At 39.0% G+C, this 17,951-nt stretch overlaps 1 long non-coding RNA gene across 1 annotated transcript in view; it reads left to right on the plus strand.

Moving 5' to 3' along the window:
- LOC141942151 (uncharacterized) overlaps positions 1-17,951 on the plus strand; it is a 102,481-nt gene that overhangs the window by 54,959 nt on the left and 29,571 nt on the right. The window contains exons 2-3 of the long non-coding RNA XR_012628541.1: positions 3,283-3,372; positions 10,842-11,153. This is a non-coding gene — a long non-coding RNA (uncharacterized LOC141942151). The remainder of the gene's footprint in view (positions 1-3,282; positions 3,373-10,841; positions 11,154-17,951) is intronic.

Here is a 17,951-nt window from a genome sequence, read left to right on the forward strand (position 1 = left end):
TCCCAATAACAAAATTTAAGATACATGATCCATGATGTTGTACTGGGGCTTTTGCTTAGAAGAGACTACATCAACCTTTACACCCTCATTGATCACCAGGGAATTGTACTTTTGTCTATGCAATGGGTATCCCTGCACAGCACAGTGAAGGATAGACATGTTAAAACAGAGACACGGTGAAGCTACCCCATTGCAGTAAGAACTTGTATACTGTTTGAAGTGTATGAGTTAGTTCACTCATAATATAAGTTAATAAACTATTCTTAATAATAATGAAATCTGAAGTATTTCTGCATGCCATTATGTTACCCTGTCTAGCCAAGAATGCAAAATATTGCTACAATTGAACCAGAATGCTGTAAAGATGGGTGAAAAGCCATCTGCACCTCCCAATCTGCATAAAGATGATGATCTGATGTTGTATTAGCATTTAATTCTCTTGTGAAAATCATGCATCATTTTTTTCATACTTGAAAACAGTACTTTTTTTGATTTAGTCCTAAAGCTGGCATTGCCTTCCCCGCCCCCCCGCACTATCCCCTTCACTAGCACCAGTTCTGGCCAACCCTGAACATACATTATTGCCTCTGGCATGAAATCAGAGAATATAGCTGTATGCACAACCACATATGTATAATCTAACAGAAAGCTGCAAACAAAAAGTTCCTGTGGTTTATAGTTAATGATCTTTTGCTGTGACAGCATCTATTTAAACAAAGGTTTTCTTGCTTTAGCTGTAATTCCACTGGTTAATTGGAGGACTTGCCCTTTCTTTTCTTTAAGCATTCACCTATTCCTTTGCAGTGGCTGGAAACTTTTTGTTGGAACAATTTCTGTGAGAAATGCCATTGGACTAAAGCCATTTTCTTAAATAGATAATACCATTTTTTACACCATTGTTTTAGGAAAAAAAAAAAAAAGTATTTGCAATATTTCCAGACATTCATTTGTTCAGCTCTTTTGGAGTATGTATTTTAAACATTTAGGAGTAGGGCGCCATTATGTAGATTGTAAGGATACAATAAAATAAAAATGTTTACTAGAAATTTTCCCACTGTCAGTAGATGGATTGTGGCAGTGATACCTTATTTCAGAAGTTCTTGCCTTTATGAGGAAATATAAATCTATGTGCTCTCTTTGTTTTTAGGAAATATGATTAATGGATTTCTTATAATAGAGGTGAAAAGGTATGCAATGATGCACAGATCTAATTCCTATCTACTTGTATTCAGGAGAATTTTCTGCAGCATTTGTTGCTTCTTAGAAATCTCCTGTAGCATATCCGTGCATTCAAGCCACCGAAGGCTTGGCTTGGATCTCGTTTTTGCTATAAAATCCCAATTGTACACCATGACTTTTAAGTCTTTGAGACTGTGCCTGCAAAACAGCTGGGCAGTCTTAAGGAGGTTTAAGGGCTTTAGATTTAATACTGGACTATATGCCCCGGTGGACTTGGGAATGACAAATGCTGAGCCCAGGCAGTCCCATGGAGCCTTCTGCTGGCACTTGCTCTGAAGCCCCACACTCCAGGCTTTCTCTTATCACCCACGCTATGGCCAGTAAGGTACATGAGAAACGGAATTTTTGGCATTGGAAAGAACTTGGAAATATCATTTTACCTCCTGACACCTTCTGAAAAAAAGGATTTCTTTCCTAAATTTGACACAAAGCCAAAGCCTTAGCCTTCTTGATGCTGTCAGTGAGTGGAGAGGCAGGGAAAAAGCTTGTATTGATTACAGAAGGTTAACCCCAAAGGGACTGTGAAAATGTGTTTTTTCACACAGCTTTAAGAAATATTGTGTGGGCTTCAGAGATGCTAAAATGTTGGTTTGAAGTTTTAAGCCGTGTCTAACGGCTTTAGTAACATTGCTATGTAAAGTCGGAGCTGCAGAAGTTATCCAATGTGTATGAACTTTGTGTACATAGGAAAGTATATTCTGTGTGTATAAAGTGTGCCCTACGCTATTCAAAAGACTACCTGCTTTTTTCATTTGATTAGATACAAGTAATCAAAAAAACCCAAACCGTCTTATAAAAATGTGGACAGTCTCCTTGTGAAAACAAAGTGGTATGATATACTGCTTTTGTTCACACACACACTTTTTATCTACAATATGTTTGCAGTATATATTTTGCCACTCAGAGTGTGCACACACAGCTTTTTATCTAATAGTGTCTGGAAAAGTTACATTAAAAGTACCTCAAGTTTCTGAAGTTCTATTCAATGTTTTCCAATATCATGTGTAAAAAATGTTCTTGTCTGATACTGGAAGTGATCCCTATCAGTTCTACTTCATAAAACTCCTAGAGCTTTCATTTTCACGCACCTTCACATTCTTCACAACCAGTGGTATTGATATGCCATATAACAGCCTACCTTTAGGATGACTGCAGTAAATAAGTACTACTAAAAATATCACAAAGATTGATCCCTTTTTTCCTGCCCAGTTATCTATGCTCAAATGATTAGATAGTTCCCCTGGGCATAAACACAAATAGGGGAAAAATGCCTTTGAGAAGCAACGTAGAATGTTCTGGATGAGCACCAAATTTGGGGGAGAGTTGGGCAAACTTTGACCCAAATTTCTACCCATTAAATCACTCTCTCCTATGTGAAAAGAGTGCAAGATCAGAACATCTATGGTCATCTAGTCTACCCAGAGTTTTCCCTGGCCGATTTGCAACAAACTCGGTTTATCGCTACATGAGCAGGCAAGCAGTGGATTCTGACACAGACTCCACTGGCACTGCTACGGATGTGTTTGCAAGATTACCCTTCAATATAATGCAGTTTCATTATGCTTCAGATGAGCTGGTCTAATCTGTAATAACAGATCAATAGGCCTATGTGCAGTAGCCTTGATGTGGCAGTTTACATGAGCTGCTGTACCTGTGCACTCCGTGTGGCTCTGACACCCTCTTCTCACTGCCCACACATGCAAATAATTCCCAGAAGCATCCAGGACTTTTAAAAAGGCTAGTTACAAGCCCCCAGTGCCTAGTAAGCTATGAAGAATAACTTCTGCAGTAATACCATTACTCCTGTTGAGTATAACCTGCTGTGTGAAAAAGACATTCAGTCTTGGTGTATAGATTTCAAGTGACTGCATGAATGGTATGGATGTGATAGCATTTACCAGGTATGCATATTTACAATATACGTATATATAAAAAACACCAGGAAAAAATACATGCACCCCTTGTGAAGACTTCTACAAGTTTGTGACTGAACTAAGAGAATTATGAGCATTTCTGTTTCATTCTCTTGATGGGTCTTTTCAGATGTGCAGATAAGTGGCTACCCCAGTTGAACATCCCTGTGTCTGAAAGATGGCGGAGGAGAAAAGAGCGAGCCTGGAGAGGTGCTCAGAGGTGAGTTACTTCCAACAGTCCTTCAGCAACATTGAACACTGCCTTGTTTCTCACAGCAGTTTTACTTATTTACATGCACCAACAACAGATACCACTCCCTGAAAAAGCAAAAGGATCACACTGAGTACCTGACTACTACCCCCCAAGAAAAATACTTGCTCTTTCCATTCAACCAAGTGCCCCCAAACCCAAGGCAACCTAATGCCTTTTTTCTTTTTACCATAGGTCTTAGTAGCAGAGGCAACAGACATCTTACCGTGCAACTTCTTCAAGAAGAGAAGAAACTTCCATTACAAACTTGAGGTGGAGGAACACGGGGTCTAGAGGATCAGGGTGCCAGAGGTGGCAGGGACAGAGGGGTGAGTGGCTTCCCAGGGAGCAGTGTAGGGCTTCTGGTTTTTTTTCTCTGAAGAAGGCAAAAACAGCAGCAATGCTTTGAGGAAAGAAGAGCATAGAATCAGTGGGTTTAGGGCAAACCAACAGAAGCAAAACTTGTAGAGATGGACCTTTGCTTAAAATATTGGCAGCGTCTTGCTTTGGCTTCACTCCCTTTATTAAGTATTGGCTTTCAGAAAGGAGATGCAGCAGTTTGATAACTTTGGTTTGGTAATAGATCATACAGCACCAATAAAAGGAAGTAGTGGGGGGGAAACCCATTCCTCCCAAAGCTAAAGCATTCCCAGCTAATGAAAACTGTGACAGAGTCATTAGCACCACAGGGGTTCTGATTACATCTGTTGATACAAGATTGATTTTTCTTGGCCCACACTCAACTGCCATCTCTGCAAACAGTTCACAGCAATACAGCCCGTGGGGGGCTATTTCAGAGCCGCTGACCTAGGCGGCACTGTTTGGTTTACTGTTTTCTCGTGAATGCTCCCAGACATTTTGGTGCCTGCGTAAGTACAGGGCTCGCCAACAGCAGCCAATGCAGGTCATAAAACACTGTAATAGAGGATTTCCATTTCAGCTGCGACTCTGTCCTGAATTCAGGGCGGCTGCCTCTGAAGCACTATACGTAAGAGTGTCTAAGAAGAGATTTCCAGCCCATACAGTAGTTGCAGCTTTTATCTCTTTGGCTTTGATCTCTGTATTCTCTTAAATATAATTAAACCCATCACATCATTTCCCCTCTTCTCTCTTTCTCTCTGAAACAAACATTTATGCACAAATTAGAAACTTTAAACAAAGACAGTTCCAAGGAGTAATAAAATAAATTTGGGACATTTCGGCTCCACCTCGTATATCACTTCCCTGCAAACATGGTGCATTCCATCCTGGCTAACTTCTGAACCAGAACTTTTCATTTCATTTTTCCTAGCACAGTATATTTTACTTTAATTTCTCTTAATGTCTGCCATTGTTAACCTAGAATTGGAAGTGTGAACGTTAATATCCTTCTTATAACAGAACATTAAATGAATTTGACAATGCTGGCATCCAACCAAAGCACAAGTCTCACTGAAAAACTGCACAAACTCCATCTTGTGGTTTGACCCATTGATTGAACTCATGAAAAAAATTTGTAAGGAAACTTTACATTCATTGAAAATTTCAACAAAGCTGTGCTTTCCTCAAAGTTTTAACACAGGCTGAGGAGAGTAGAGCTGAGCTTGCCCTCTTAAACAACTTCACCCAAGCTCAGTGTCTAAAGAGACATGAAGTGCACAATATCGCTATGACCCATTCATTTTATTCCTTGTTCTGTGTGCAGTTTTGCAGAGCACAAAGAAACAAAAAACAAGCTACTTTTCAAAGCTGTTTTGCATTGGCCTGTTAAAATCTGAATTCATACCTCAGAACTTTTGTATCTCCAGCAAGGATTCTCCATTTGTTATTACTAAGATCTTTCCTAGCATCTCTAACTGCAATATCCCATTACGTTCCAAGTACTTATGGGTTTATGCTCACAATGCTCCCTCCCATCCCGTAGCAGCAAAAGTATTACCATCTAACAGATGAATACCTGAGGCACAAAATGATTGCATGATTTACTCACTGTTGCAACAGAATTTTGAAGTGCAGAGAAATTTTACCCCACACTGAAGGACTGCTTTTACACTGATACTAGAATCCTATGCAATAAGAAGAAAAATTAAAAATAACATGTTAGGAGAGACACCTGGTATGATAAGCTCAACTGAACCTAATGGATTACATGAAAGACTAATGCATTACATGAAAGACTGATGAAACTACTGAATGTACTGTGCTGAGTTTCATTAAAAGTGTGCTTGCTTTATAGTAAGTGACGGCTCACTCAGAAAGAGAGAAGCTAGGCTGCTTGTGGTGAACACCATAACAGATGAATCACAAAATGGGATACTTGTTGGGCTGTACTTGATGTTGCCAGATCACGTGAAGAGTTTCTCTAAAATCTACCTGCCCAAGTGACCTGAGCCAGGTGAGGGCAGCCAGGATGTGTTAGACTTGCTGTGCCTATGCAGTTTGGTTGTGATTGCATTAGTTCTTGTTCTTCCTGGGACCACTGAGGCAATTGCACACACGCAAGAGATTTGCAGTGATTCTGAATGAAGCTATTGCTTAACATCAGTTAAGTGACAAGTCTAGAAATCAGAGATCCTTGATTTAATTAGTTTGTCCATGAGAATATTACAGATTGATCTAGTCAGCTTTACAAATACTTATGAGGGAAAAAAATAGGACACCAGACACTTCTTAAAGCTAATAAAAGAATATATTGCAAAGATATTGCCAGTGGATGGGAACAGAAGCTACATAAATTTCAGTGATTTTAATTGACATTATTTTTTTTCACCTTTAATGCAAGTCTCATGATTTAGGGATTTTTCATAAAGCCTCCAACTGCTGTAATTACTTCATTCCTAGCATCTCTGTTTCCACTAAAAAAAAAATAAAATTGATTTCTATGCCTCAACGGCTGCACACAAAGCACATTTAAACTATAAACACTGAAGTCTTAAGTACCAGAAGAAGAACGAAAAGATGCCCACACCTTTTTTATGTGTGACGTTGGCAATGGGGAAATTAAGCTGGGAATGAAATGCCTAACAGTTTTAAGTGAACATGGGAGATACACAGATTGTATGGATGGGTTGCCCTATATTTTGGAGACTTTAACATGCATTAATATCTGGAAAAGTTAACTCAAACTTTTGGACATGCAAATATTAAAGGTGCTTTGGTCTGTGTTGTGCAAAAAGTGGAATTAAGTACCTGTCATGGTTCTTCCTCAACTTTAAAAAAACCCCACAGAATATGAGTGCCAGCCTCGAGTCCCACTTGCAGTGCATCCAGGAAGAGATACTCTGTCAGCCTGATGCTGCAAATACCCCACAATACCCATCTGGTACATTCTCAGAGGATTTGTCATCTTTCAGCCACAGATTTTTGATACTGCTACTTAATAAAGGCTTTAAAAAGAAGAAAGAAAATGAAACAAAACTAAATGCTCAGAATGAAAGGATAAATAAACAAAACCAAAGCCCAGCATCCTTGAGAATATGTGACTACTGAGTCAGTGTTTTATAGATAAATGAATGTTAGATAAGTGAGCACACATCCGTCTTAAAGATAGAACATTCTCTTTTTGGGAAAAAAAAAAAAAAAGAAAAAAGGCACATAATCCAGTCCTGTTAGCATGTTGTGTAAGGTGGTTTTTCGGTCATATCAGACATTATCTGATGTAACAAGTTTTGTCAGCAGCTTGATGTGACAGCACAACACAGCTCAACAGAACCTCAAAGGAAGTGACTGTTTCAGGTGTGTTTTGTTTAGAAACACAATCTTTTCCTGGGTCCCAGCCTTTGAAATAGTGCCAGGCTGGAGCAGACTCACATTGCTGGAAGACGCAGATATTTTTGCTGTGCTGACAAGAAGATGTTCCTTCTAGACACGCTCTGTAAAGCATGTGGGACTGTCACATGTGTCTCATTAAATGAACTGACATGCTGAGGTAGCAGCATAGGTTATTATTTATAGAACCCTACTATTTCAGGTGTATACATAAGGTAGTGCCAGATGCTATGCAGGACTATCCATACTTTTCAAAACTGTAAATTTGGGCAATGAATATATTAATTCCAGGGAGAGAACTGAAAAGGTGAAGCACAATGAATGGAGTAAAAAGGAGGTGAACTACTTGTGAATGCCACCCTAAGGCTCTTTTTTGCAGACCACTGACCATCCATCACATCAATAAATTGTCCTATTTATCCCATCTGAACTGAAGTTTTCTTGCCCAATGTCCTTGTACTACACTTGGCCCATTGCTGCCATCTTGCTCTAGACCAGCAAAACTGATCCAGTAATTAACAATGACTCATTTGAAGAGAAGAAGCAAAAGCTATGCATAGTTCCTCATTCCCACAGAAAAGCTTTCAGGCCATGCCACAGAAATAGTGGATAAGGTAAAAAGGATAAAGAGAAATGTTATTACTTATTACCTGTGATTTATTTGGGTAAAAGATAATGCCAATTCTTCAGCTGTCCAAAGTGGGCCAATGTATGTCTAACTGTTGTACAAAACAAGGGAGATATCACATAGGACCTAGGTGGGAGAATATGACTGTCAGTGTCAAATGATACAGTTCTGGGAGATTTACTATCATTTATTAGGGCAGAAAGAACTAGAATAATTGAGATTTATCCCTTCAATCAAATAAGATGTAGCCCCTTTTCTTCACTACCTCAGTATGACTTAGGAGACAAAAAGTCCCCTGCAGTGACTGAGGTATGATGTAGACCTATACGTTGACAGAAATACCAGTTAAGTTTCACAACCTAGTTCTGTTCACACAAAAAATGAGATTAAATTCTATCTTTACAGAAATATGTTCAAAAGCTGTATAGCTTGACCGTTTCCTAGTGACTTATAGATACAAAACACCTTCAAAAGATTGTGAGCAACTGAGAATATGATATGAAAAATCAGATTGAGAGCCATGTTATACCTGCGGTAAGGGAAAGAAGAAAATGGAACAAAAATTGCAAAATTGAACATATAATATAAATTGAATAATGGTGGCAGTCAATAATATCTGCAACTGTGGCATTACCTAATAGCTGTGCAGACTTGAATGACATAATGAATTGAGAAAAAAAAAAAAGAAGAAGAAAACCTACAATTAGGAGAGCTATAGCAACCAAATTTTGTCTGAAAACTCCCATCTCCATTTACGACCTCTAAAGGTGGCTGAAGAACTTTGGCTATTTTTATAGCTGCCCAAAAGCTGCCCAAAATTTGGTAGGAAAATTTCACTCATTTTACTTCAATATTTTTATCTTCACAGCCTTTGAACAGTTTTGGGGACTTATCCACTTCTTATGAATCAGTGCAGTTGGGATAACAGTCAGTGTGTGACGCTGAAGTGTAACAATAAAGCAGCATAAAAATGGGTGTGACGGAAAGGGTCTTAGAAAGACACTGGTATGTGTACAATATGGAGTGTTCAAGAATAGATAAGAGAGAAGGCCAAGGACCTAAAACAATACATAACACTATATGCTTCAGCTCAGTTCTTCCATCTTTGTATGTTTGCCTCTTGACTCTGGTATGGTTTATTCTATGATGTCCTTATTTCTAAATAAAGCAATATCTAAATCAAATTAATCTTTTGTTTCCTATTGACCTCTGAAGTCCTCAGCATCCTCAACACTCACTGGAGCTAAGAAGCCTTTCAAGAGCCACTCTGTGTACAGTAACAGTTATTGACATAACTTGAGTTGATAATACAGAGAAAGTCTTCTTTGTGCAGCCAGCACTGTACCACACACAGTATAAAGGCAGCCATGCCAGATCCTTAATTACATTTGGTGGCTTTTTCTCAAAGGCCTTGAGAAACAACTGTACGTCTTATTTGTCAAGAGAGCTCCAGTTGTTAGCAAGTCAAATGCATAATTTTTTTATGAGCTTGATGTGTTGTTTCTGCTTTTACTGATTAATGAGATAGTGCCCCTTACAGTAGGTCACAAATTGGATTCTGTAAAAGAGGACATTACAGGTTTACAGCTTTTGGGAGAAAAGAAAGAAAAAGCAAAAGCAAGCAAGTGAAGCCACAGTAGGTATTGACCAGCTCTTCCTTTGGGACTCTATCACTATAGCACCAGGGAGCAAATTATCATTTCTCAGAGACTACTGATCTACAAGGCAGACACATTCAGGGTATTTTCATCAGGGAGCATTTATCCTCACTGAATCCTGCATGTAAACCTAGTAAGTTCTTGGTATGTGTCCCACTATATGTAGTGTCCTTGGGAACCATAAAGAGCTTCCCAGCAGCAGGCTGGCTTTAGGTGCCTCTTCATCACTTCTGAGAAAGGATCACTTCAGTGCACTAGTAGCAGCATAACAAGATAAAGAACCTATTGAAACCACCTCCATTACACAGTATACCACAGCTACTGACAAGGCATATTACCTATGTGATATCCAGCTGATCTTTCACTACAGTGATTGCACTTTTGTGAGCTGTTAGGGTAGGAATTGCTCTTTTGATCTGCCATAGTCCAGCAGTTCTACAGAAACATTTGGTCTTAATTGTATGATATGATAGTCAAATATGCTTTCTTTTTAATCACTGTTTGGATGATTTATTTTGTGTACATTCAATCTAATGGGCAAGTACTTTCAGAAGTAAACAGATTAACCAGCTCTTGAAAAACATATACAAAACATGATTCTAAATCTGCTTGCGGTGCATTAATCAAGTGGCAGAGTAAGCAAATATTGATATGTAATTTAATCTTACAAATTGTCCACAAATAAAGACATATGGTTTCAGACAGAGGGTTTCTGTATCTGGCCTTGGTCCATGATCGAGTATAAAACCCACTGCCTTGTAAGGCAGGGAAACATGAGTTTAAGTGTGTGCTGCTTAATCATCTGAACTACAGAGTTGAAAAAATACATCAATAATGGTTGTAATTAAAGGTGGCATAACAGAGGATGGAGCAGTGCTTTGGGGTAAAGTGACTCAAGAGGTAAAGTGACACAAAAAAAGGAAGTGGAAAAAAAGCAGATGCTAACTCCAAAAGCAGCCTCCTGAGCAGTGCACTGGGTTTGTGCATCCCAGCTGAACACATTTTTAGACAGACAGGTAATGCTTGCAGTGGGCTTTAGGGCAAGACTGTTAATGTTAGGGTGTTCAACATAACCCCACAAGCTGATCTGAAAACAGCTCAACAATGTTAGAAAAATTAACTGCAATAAGAAACTGCAAAGAATGTGCTGTAGGCAGAGAAACATCAACCTGTACTGTGGCAGGAATAAAATGCTTAAAATATCCTATTCCTGCCTAAAGGGAGCCAGTGCTTTAATGATACACCTTGTCTCTGAGTGACCCTGAAATACATCTGTTCTTTCTGCATCTGAGCTCCCGCTGCTCTGCTGTGCCAACCCCTGCACAGGTACAGTGACTCCTTCCAAATGGCTTGTGTGAAAGCCTGTTTAGAAGTGCAACTCCCAACAACATAAATCTCTGTTGCAGAGACTCCCCTGCAGCCCCTTCAGAGACCACACTGGAGCAGATAGCCACGCTGCTGCCCAAGGAGGACCCATGCTGCAGCAGGTGGATATTCCCTGAATAAAGAGCCCACACTGGAGCAGGTTTATCCTGAAGGACTGCTGCCCATGGAGGACCCACACCAGAGCAGGGGAGCAGTGTGAGGAGAAAGGAGCAGCAAAGAGGAGCTAACATGGACTGTCTGCAACTGCCCATTCCCCATCCCCCCTGCACTGTTGGGCAGGGGGTGGTGGAAGAGTGGGGATGAAGGAGTGAAGTTGAGCCTGGGAAAAAGCGGTAAGGGGATAAGGTGTTATTTTAATTTTATCTTTATTTCTCACTATGCAAGTCTATTTCAATTAGCAATAAATTAAATTCATTTTCTGTAAGTCAAGTCTGTTTTGCCCATGATGGTAACTGATAACTGTCTTTTTCATCATATTTTGAGGAGGGGGAGTAACAGAACAGCTGGGTGGGTGTCTGGCTGCTGGCCAAGGTTAACTCACCATACATGCATATCAAAATCACTGTATCGAAGAAAGAATAAGGCTTAAGTTAGCGCCTAGAAATCCAGCTGATGCTACCAGCAGCTCCAAGTGCACTAGGACTGTTAAGTTTCTCAATAAACCTTAAGACAGTTACACAGTTGGGAAAGCAGTTCTGACTGGGATTTTGGGTAAAGAGATTACAGTCAAACTAGTCATATCTCCCTTTTGCCTCCCAAGAAATGTAACTGTAAACTGAGTTGAAACTTATTTCCTGAAAGAAACAATGATTTCTGGAGAAGCCTAGTTTTTGCTTTGGTTAAACACACCCCTTGAACTGTAACACATAGGACAGGCACGCTCTTCTCCTGTCTGGTCAGGGCACTTGTCTGATATTCACTAGATGAACCACTCATGTAGGATATGATCTGTTACTTTATTGCAGGCTTAAACACAATTTACAACCCTCTGAATTCCTGTTTTATCTGACTCCCAATCGATAAAGGGCACACAGTGACTTCCGATATTTACGTAAAATAATTTTATTTAAATACCTGTTAAACTATTGTGAAGGTCAAGACCAAGGTGCATAAATCTCCTAGGGACAGCAAGGGCATGTGCAAAACACTAAGAAGCAATGGAGCTATAGGAAATAAATTCACAATGCAACAATGAGAGATTATGCAGTTGAGACCAGTGTGATTGATGAGCTTTATTATAGAAAAATTGCAAAAGCTCTCTGATTTCTTTTAGAAAGGATTATGGGTATCAAAACCTCAGAATTCATTATTCTGATAGATATCATATGGGAGGTATTTCAAGCATCTTTTAGCATGAAGAGACTTCATATTAGGATGCTATGCATTCTAAAGAGTCAATATGCATTTGGTTTCCTTCATTAGAAGAAAGCTGGATATACACAAATATAAAATATTGGAACAGCAGTACTGGATGTGAGTACAAATTAAAGACACTCTCCCTTTTCATATGCCACATCCAGGTGAGGACACAAATCCTTCACTCAGACTAATTTTGATATTTCTATACTATGAAGTCCCAAATCCAAGAATGATTTTTCATAGAACCCTTAGTTTCTGCAGGAAATACTATATATGGTTGTCTTGCTAAATAATGCATTTTCTGTCAAGTGTATCCACCAGGCCGTAAAAGGAATTGTCTCTATAGTCTACACCAGAAGGATGGTGTTCTCCACCAGGCTCCTCTGCAAACTAAAACTTTCCCGTGTCTTACTTCAGAGCTGTTGCATTCCCTCATTGCTGTGATTGCTGCTGGCACACACTCTGTCCCACCACACTCTGTAGTGCTGCTTACCAGTGCTGCTTTGGCAATTGTGTGCATGTGCAAGGCCAAAGAGTCACCTTCTACATACAAAGATTTTAATCATTTCAGGAACTGTGGGTTCCCAAGCATATAGAAGGGGTGCAAGAAGGCAAAGCTGGCTGCACAAACTCTTGAATAAATTAGAAAAGCCTTAGGGCTCCTAGAGGCAGTTCAAGCACCAGGAGCTACCTACACTCTGCCCCTTGCACTGGTACCCCGTAAAAGTCAGAACTCAGAATGTCATACTATCTGGAGTGCAAAGTCTTACAATGTCACTGCCCACAACACAAGACACACGTTTCAAAACTGTTCCCTAATTGCACCGTGTCTGGCTCCTGCCTGCTTTTCTTACACTTCTCAGGCAAACAGTGGTTTACTTTGAAAAAGCATGCAAAAGGCATGCCTCATTAGAGGCTGAATTCGGCAGCGTGCTCAGGGTCTCGGTGCCTCAGAGCGGGTGCTCAGCCGCCTGCAGAACGACGCTCTGTGATGCTATGCGCTAGTCAAAGATGTTAGTGTCATTATGCTCTGTACAAAGTGTGTTTGTTGTAATCAAATATGAACCAAAGTTCTGTGCTGCAAATTGGCAATTTTTTCACCTGCAAACTGTAAACAGAGCTTGTACGATTTGTGAGCCATGGATGAAGGCTTCCTGAAGTCCTTGGAAAAAACCCCACTTGTTCCAAAAATAACACAAGATGCAAAACAGCTCTGGCAGAAACAAGGAGAGTGAAAATGAAAAATCAGGTTCCTGAGAATGTCAAGACATCTTCCCCATCGGTGGTGAATTTGTGTATTTTACAGTGTTGAAATTCACTGTGAATAGCTGAATTTCCTGATTCTCCTTCATGATTTATTTCTAACCATGCATTCTTGTAAGGATTTCTGATCATCAATTTACGCTGTCGGTTTTGTTTGAAGTTAATAAGGTATGTCGTGTGGGAACTGTACCTATCCAATCTACTATGCTTCTTTATCCTGTAAAATACAATACACTGGATTATTACCCATTAAAAGGGATCACCATGCAGTGACAGAGAAAATGGCAAGGCAGCAGAAATCAAGAAAGGATTTAAAGTAGGTAGATCTGAAGGGTGAAAGGTTGCACCTGCTCTCCAGTATTTCCAGACTGTTGTTTTAAAATGTGTGTAGCTTGTTCATAATTGGAAGTGTGAGATGTCAGTTTTGATTCTGGCTTGTTTTGATGATTTCCAACTATACCAAATATGTTTTTTAAATGGAAAACAAAAGCGAGTGATCATTAGTGGCTCTTTCCCTGGTGCTGGATGTCATTAAATTATTAGCATTTTCCAGTCTGCAGAGTGCAGCATTGACATCTCTGTTACTCTAGGTACAGTAAGAGAATCTCAGCAATGTGTGGTTTGTATAATATGTAATGAGTTTGTAGCAAAGCCTTTTCTAGCTCCACTCTACTGGTAACATGCACCTTAGATAATACAACTGCATCATGCTACACTGCAAAATAGCATCAGTTCTTTAACTGGCAGTACCTTCCAAACACTTGAATCTTGTTCTACAGGTTGGTTGGTCCTTTGTAACAGAGAGTTATAAGCTAGAGTGAAATAAAAATTGAGCTAAATTTTTGCCCCAGATCTGAATTGGTATTTTTCTTTTTTTTAATGACAGAACATAATGAATTTTCTAATTTTGTTTTTCTGATATTATCTATTATTCTGTGATCTTTACATTATTTAAGGATGATATAATAATATATTAATAATTTGGGCCTCTATTTTCCATGTATTTTTATCTACAGTGAGTCTAATCTGATTCCTAAAGAACTATGTTGTTATTTTCACTGTATTAGAAATGAAACTGAAATTTCTAAAAGCAACTGATGTTATTTGGTTTCTGCATGCTACAGATGTTAATTGGGATCCAGCCTATGTTGGGTTTTTTGTTTGTTTGTTGGGTTTTGGGGATTTTTTTCCCCAGCATCTAGGACTTTATGGCAAGACTGTTAACTGCCTTTAATTAGTAAATTGACTTTACATTCACTGACATTTTCTTCACCTGTTTGTTTCACACTTAATTAAATGGAAATTACTTTGCAAGTGATAGAAGATAAGGTGTCATTTTCCGGTTGCATCTGATTGTGACTCTTTTTAAAGAAGGAAATATTAACTGCCTGTCTCTATACATGCATCTCTTATCTTGACCAAATCAGAAGGACCAGATCTGCCATTGCCTTTCTCCACAGCTGCCTGGTCACCTCCGCACGCAGCTTCGTGGGAAGGGAATGCTCCCCTTCCCGTCTTGCGCAAGGAAGCCCACAGCAGTTCTCACCGGCTGCAGTAGGCTGACAAACAGCGCAAGCATTAATTGCTGTCTACATCCATTTGTGTGCTAAATCTGGCTGTTTTCTGTCTTTGGAGAAAATTGCATACGAAATCAATAAGCTCAGGGAAAATGGCTATAAAAATACAATTCTTTAAGTGGAAGGGAAGTAAATTGCCCATGCTGCTCAGGTAGTTTTGGATTTGTTGCCTGTTTCCATATGAGAGATTTCCTTCCCAATAACTTAAGTGTCAGAAATTATTGTTAGTCGGTGTAAGCCTAAAAGTCTGATGCATTAATCTTTATATATGTTCCCTTCTACTGCCTCTTGCTTTATTTATGGAAATCATTTTGCTGGAGTAATACCATAAGCTATACAACTTGTTTTCATGAGAAACTGAAGTTTTAAAAAATAACTCAAAATAAAACTAGACATGAAATATCATTTGAAAAGCACCACATAACAATTACAAATATTTACTACTTGCAGTAAATATTGCCCTGGTTTCTATGTAGGTGAAGCTTTTTAATACCGGTACAAGCCACTATTTATACCTCTTCTTTATCATTCAGGAGTTTAAAACCTCTCAAGTGCCACCTCCTTACTTTGAGGATTCACAGGCCACCTGTATCTTTTAACACATCCCCAACCTAAACAATAGATTTACATCTCTGAAAATAAACTCAGACTACATGTGAGAGCTTTGCCCATAGCATAGCTAGCAGCATTGGTTTTGGATAGAACAGAAAAATCTCAAGTTTGTTTGTTGCAAAAGTAAAGTAACTAAATCTCACCTGAAAGACAGCAAAATATAATATGAAAGGTCATTATTTACCTACAGTACTTCATCAGTGATTCTCAAACTGGTTTGATTCTTTAAGACTCACAGTGTGCTCCAAGCTCATGTACCAGGGAGACAGAGATTCAGCTTGGAAGAAAACTATCAGAGGAATAAGTACTGTAGATGTCATAGTGTTTACAGAGCCTGGTCCATGAACTAAATAAGGAAGATTATGAAATATGTGCAAATAACTGATCTTGATTTGCATCTGTATCTCTGGAGCTGGGTATGCAAATAGCCATCTTTATGCACTAATGTTGCACCTGCAGAAGCACTGTTTCAGGTGTGTAATACCTTTGCCTTTGTATGAATGTGTCATTTTAAATTTTAAAAAAACCTTCTAAAATCTATGAAGAGCTTGTCGGTGGGGTACTGCGAAGAAGGGGAGATAGTTAAATTGTGATTTAGTTGTCATCTGGAAACCTCCCTCTAAACTTTCCTCATTATCTGTCATCCTGTGAAGCATCTCCAAGCATATTATTCTGTTCTTATCCATGTTGCTAACAATCACACCAGGTAACTATTACAGTAACAGTGCATTATGGACACCATTTGTACCTCTAAGTGGTGTTGTATGCTCATGATGTATGAAGTAAAAAATGTACCAGGATATTCTGCAGATATTTCAGGATTGTAATACTTTAATAGTAAGATAATATTTTGATCCATTGGATTTACAGATGCTGAAGGATTTGTGCACCTGCTTGACTTAGGCATACAGACACGACCATCATCAATCTTTTATGCTCACACTCAGCACCATATGTAAATCCTTGAAAGATCTGTGGTGTAAACGATATTCCCTTATCCCTCACCCCTGCCTATCTACACTAAAAGGGCAGATGCTATTCCCAGAATCAGTTCACTAGACTGCTAATTAAAATATCAATTCCATTAGTGAAACACTGCAAAACCAACATTTTCTGATTTTGTTTTGAAAATAATGCAAAAAAGTGAGAAATGAATAAAGCACATAAGTTGTTGTAAAAGTGACTTAAATCTGATCCATACCCAGAGTTTATGAATAGGTTTATAAACAGCCTCAATTCATATTTTTCACAAACAAGTTTAAGCTTTGCTGTGATTGATCAGAAACATGTTTCACTGGCTCCAATCCCTATCCAAACATGCTCATTTCAGTGTTAGATAGCAACATCAACAGCCAAATTAGTTGGCAAAACACCTGGTAAACAGCTCAGAATACTTTTAAACCTCTTTGCAAATTGGTTTATAATTTCAGTACCAATAAAATAATAAGGCTTTTTACTCTTCAGTAACCTTGCCAAATATTTTATAATAGCTTGTTTGTTCTTCAGTTGGAAGTTTAGCAATTATTATCCTGTGTATTACATGAGCCTACTAGTCCCAGTTTATATCATGAAATGGTAGCTAAATACCAGACAGGTCCCCCAGAGAAGATGTGGAAGGTCCATTTTTGCAGGATTTTAAGAACAGGTTAGACAGCGACCAGGCAGGGATGGCTAACATGCTGCCTTTGCAAAAGCTGAACAGCTGAACTCAGTATTGCTGCTCCGCTGTTAGCTCCGCTCCCCCTTACCCTGCTAATGTCCTGTGATCATTAGAAGCTGTTTATAAAATAGTCAGAAGAATAAAAAGACACAACCAATCAAATAAACGATTCCTACTTCCACAAGCAGCAAATACTTTAAACAGAGGAAAATGAAAGTAAGAAATGTATGCTCCCAGGCCAGTTAGCATTCCAGATGAGCTTGTAGAAGCTCTCCAGATGAAACTGTGAGATTAAACTGAGGTTAAACCAGCAGTTCCCATACCCCTATATGAGAACTAGGAGCATTAAGCACACCAGTCCAGCTAATATGAACAAATATCTTTCAACGGCCAATGCTGGAATATACATCAGATTTGTAGGGGTAGGAGTTCACATTTTAGAAAGCTGGAGAAAGAAAGAGTGCTAAATATTTCCCAATGCAGTGGCTGCTCGCACATGCTCACCTTGCCAGAGGCACCTGAAAAAAACTCAATGAAGAAACCACCTGGGCTGGACAAATGCACATTTTCTAATGTGAGGCATTTAAATGTAAATCTCCGAACAACAAATGCAATTCTGCAGTTGGGTTAATCCTCTTCTGTACCTTGTTTGCTACCCA

This window comes from Strix uralensis, chromosome 4 (genome assembly GCF_047716275.1).
Source record: "Strix uralensis isolate ZFMK-TIS-50842 chromosome 4, bStrUra1, whole genome shotgun sequence".
NCBI lineage: Eukaryota > Metazoa > Chordata > Aves > Strigiformes > Strigidae > Strix > Strix uralensis.